The 4275-nt window shown below is 40.4% G+C and overlaps 1 pseudogene; it reads left to right on the top strand.

Moving 5' to 3' along the window:
- Positions 1 to 365: 365 nt before the first annotated feature.
- On the top strand, positions 366 to 484 carry LOC143157556 (5S ribosomal RNA; annotated as a pseudogene).
- The last annotated feature ends 3791 nt before the right edge of the window (positions 485 to 4275 follow it).

Below are 4275 nucleotides of genomic sequence, written 5' to 3'. Positions count from 1 at the left end.
TCCCCAAAGATAAACCAGAAATATTTTATTTCAAAAGTTTCAGGCATGCCAACAAAGAGAAGTCCACTGGTCCACTCTGTTCAGCAGACACATTCACATAAGCCATAATAAGTCACAGAATAAGCATTAACATCATTCTCTTACAAAGACCTTTCCAACTGCTGCAGCTAGAGATTTTAACCAAAAGTGTTTCTGAATTTTTAAACTCAGAGTCAGATTTCTGCCCTGGACTGGAAGACAAAAGAGTCTTCCTTCATCAAATACAGATCCATGAGCAGTGAAGCCACGTTTTAGAAGCAGTGATGGCCTGTACAAGGTTCATGAAAAGCAGGATTAAAAAGCAGGATAAAAGCAGAATTAAAACGGCCTACGGCCATACCACCCTGAGAATGCCTGATCTCATCTGATCTCGGAAGCTAGGCAGGGTCAGGCCCGGTTAGTACTTGGATGGGAGACTGACAGGGAATACCGGGTGCTGTAACAATGACATAGTGGGATCAAGTGCACCCTCAGCAAGTTTGCAGATGACACTAAGCTGAGTGGTGCGGTCGACACGCCAGAGGGACGGGATGCCATCCAGAGGGACCTGGACAAGCTCGAGAAGTGGGCCCGTGTGAACCTCATGAGGTTTAACAAGGTCAAGTGCAAGGTCCTGCACCTGGGTCAGGGCAACCCCCAGTATCAATACAGGCTGGGGGATGAAGGGATTGAGAGCAGCCCTGCCAAGAAGGGCTTGGGGGCACTGGTGGATGAAAAGCTGGACATGAGCCAGCAATGTGCACTCACAGACCAGGAGGCCAACTGTACCCTGGGCTGCATCAAAAGAAGCGTGGCCAGCAGGTCGAGGGACGTGATTCTGCCCTTCCACTCTGCTCTGGTGAGACCCCACCTGGAGTACTGTGTCCAGCTCTGGAGCCCTCACCATAAGAAAGACACGGACCTGTTGGAGCAGGTCCAGAAGGGGGCCACGAAAACGATAAGGGGAATGGAACACCTCCCCTATGAAGAAAGGCTGAGAGAGTTGGGGTTGTTCAGCCTGGAGAAGAGAAGGCTTCGGGGAGACCTTATTGCAGCCTATCAGTACTTCAAGGGGGCTTATAAAAAAGATGGCGGCAAACTTTTTGGCAGGCCCTGTTGTGACAGGACAAGGGGGAATGGCTTTAAACTAAAGGGGGGTAGATTTAGACTAGATATAAGGAAGAAATTTTTTACTCTGAGGGTGGCGAAACACTGGCACAGGTTTCCCAGAGAGGTGGTGGATGCCCCATCCCTGGAAACATTCCAGGTCAGATTGGACAGGGCTCTGAGCAAGCTGATTTAGTTGAAGATGTCCCTGCCCACGGCAGGGGGGTTGGACTAGATGACCTTTAGAGGTCCCTTCCAACCCAAACTATTCTATGATTCTATGATAAAAGTGTCACACAAAACTGTTTTTTTTTCCTTGAACAATTGCTCTGTTTTCAGAGCACCCTCTTTCTATGCAGGGGGTACCAGCAGTGCTGGCTCTGCAACAGGACTCGCACACCCCCTCATGCAGAGACCCAGCCATGTCTTAGCAGCTAACAAACAGGGAGGAAGGAAAGGTCTCATCCTACCTTGGATTCAACAAAAGCACAGTGAAATTTCACATCTTCCCGCTTTCCACAGAGGACAATATTAGACCACATGCATTGGTCACTGAGGAAACTGTGTTTCAACAGTCAGAAGTCAAACGTGAGTTGGCCTCTGAATGCTGACCTAAAGCCGTTAGCAGTATACTGAATTTCTTGCTTTCATCTTTTGTCAGGTCTCTTCTAAACAGTATTGGAGTCATCCCAGAAGAGTACAAGTGAGACACTTTGCAGGAGTGGTCATGTTCAGTTACATCAGTCTGTCTCTCAAAAAACAGCAAACAAACCCTCTAAACATTCAACTTCCTACCTGAATTAAAAAAAAAAAAACAAACAAAAAAAACATGTACATAGTGCCTACAGCAAAATACCTATTTGGAAGACAAATTCTAACAGTGGAAAAGGAGATAAATAAAGTGAAAAAAAGTATTTTAGAATTGCTGTCTACTATTCAATACATAGTTTACTGCTGATCAAAGTAACATCTTTGGGATATTTCTCCATCATTATTTAATTTTCTGCAACTACTACTTTCTTCTAAGATGTTATGTGCCCTAATGCAGCACACAAAACTTAACATACAGTCTTAAAACAGAATTAATAGACATTCCATTAACAAACCTCAGTTAATATATCTATATAATCACACATCATTCATATGAGACTATCCAAAATAAGGTTTCCTAGGAAGCTAATCTTTCATTCACATACCTAATCATTTTTTAGATTGTTTAAAATCCTACAAGATAGAAGTTGTAAGAGCTTTAATAGTCATTTTTGCCAGTTTAATAAAATACCTTTTCAGGGTTGCATACCATCTTATAAAATCAAACCTTAAAAATATAAACTAAATGTCCAGGCCTGCAATCCTTTATCATAGCAGTCCCACTGAGATAAATGAAGAGTTACAGTGGCAATGAAACAACAGAATGTACTGTTGATATCCTATGAAGTCTTGCCCTGAAAACACATTATTTTCCAACTTTATACAGACATAATCCTTAATTCACCCTTGGTTTGGCAACTTCCCCCAGTGGGGAGAGTTACAGAAAAAATGACAGTGCAATAAGGACACAGTGGCAGCCTTATTTCTGAATTCACTGGTTTTTGTCAGGTTTTGTTACAATATTAAAATTATTTAAATCTGGGGGTAGTTTTTCTGTGAAGCAGACAGGCTATTGACACTGTGTGACATGGGTGACTGGGGGAGATTTTGCATGTCACAACATATTTGCGCTTTGACTGTTCTACCTATGGATAGATCTGTTTTTAAAAGCTTCAGTTTATACTATGTTCCTGCAGGCCATTTCTTTGAGTTGATGAAGCAAAATAATATTTTTTTGTTCTGTTTTAACACAGCTTTTAAGGAGTTGTCAGAGAAAGACTGATGAGGGGTTAAGAACTTCTTTTTGAAGTTGTACAGAATTACCAACTAATGAGTTGGTTTCTTTGATGGGTCTTTTATAGTTGGCTGCAGCTGGACAAGAATCAACCACAAAGGGATCTTGATTTTGTTCATCGTTAATTCCAACTCAACAGATGAAGTCTAGCTATCATTGTCACCTTCACAGTTTGCCTTTGTATTATGTGAAGCTCGTGTACTCAATTAACAATCTGATTAGCAAGTTCTTGCATTCTTCAAGAAGCTTTCTTCGTTACTGTCAACATATCAGGTCCTTCAAGCAGGATTATAAAACCGTAATGCTTTTTTGGCAATGACATAATTTATAATGCTAGTATTTAAGATACTGAAGCACACAGGCCAGCAGGGGAAGTTAGCAATGAACTTCAGAAAGATATTAAGAATCACAAAGATATGGAGAGAGTTATTTCATTAAAAGTTACAGTAGAATTAATCTTTTTTTCCTCCTTTGTACAGAAGCCGTGTATAATGAGATTTTTAGTTTTGCCACTTTTGTTCAAATTATAAAATTCTTACAGAATTAGAACAAGAAAGATCTGGTTTAGCAAAAAGCCCAGGTGTTCTGGACTCTGGTGCAAGCTTAAATCCTGCTCTGGACTGGAAACTGGTATTGATGGCCGCTTCACAATAAATAGATGCCACAACCTTCTTGGTCCCTATTCTCCAGTCTGAAGCCTGGAACCACTGTTCCGGGAAGCTGGATCAAATGGAGAGCATGTGGTAACGGAAGAACTTGACACGATTTAGAGCTGTGCTTCAGATTTACTTGGTTTTTTAATAAGACTAAATACCAGAATATTGAGCAATATTTGGTTGGTGATTAAACATGTCAGACTTGTGCCTAAAGGAGGTACACTTGGGTTTAGTCAGATCTGATATACATAAAAATATCCTGTTTCATTTTATAACATCTAGCCCCAGACAAAAGCAGAAGCAAATACACAAAAGATGATTATGACTTTTTTAACCAAGTTATCCTATTACAAACACATGAAGAAAAAAAAGAAAGACAAAAACATGGGGGTGAAATCCATTGCATTTACAACTCTCTTTACAATTATGTGTTAATATTTATTTTTCCATAACATATCTAGCGGGTACAAACTGAAGCATTCAAATTTTTTTTCCCAGATTATCTGAAAGGCAAAGTTATGTATCCACTTAACTCTATAAATATTCAGAAGCTCCTGTTTATTAGATCACTTCTATAAAATAACACAAAAGTATGAAACTTTTCCCTAT

The sequence above is a fragment of the Aptenodytes patagonicus genome, chromosome 2 (genome assembly GCF_965638725.1).
Source record: "Aptenodytes patagonicus chromosome 2, bAptPat1.pri.cur, whole genome shotgun sequence".
NCBI classification, from domain to species: domain Eukaryota; kingdom Metazoa; phylum Chordata; class Aves; order Sphenisciformes; family Spheniscidae; genus Aptenodytes; species Aptenodytes patagonicus.
This window is presented reverse-complemented; position numbering and strand designations above follow the sequence as displayed.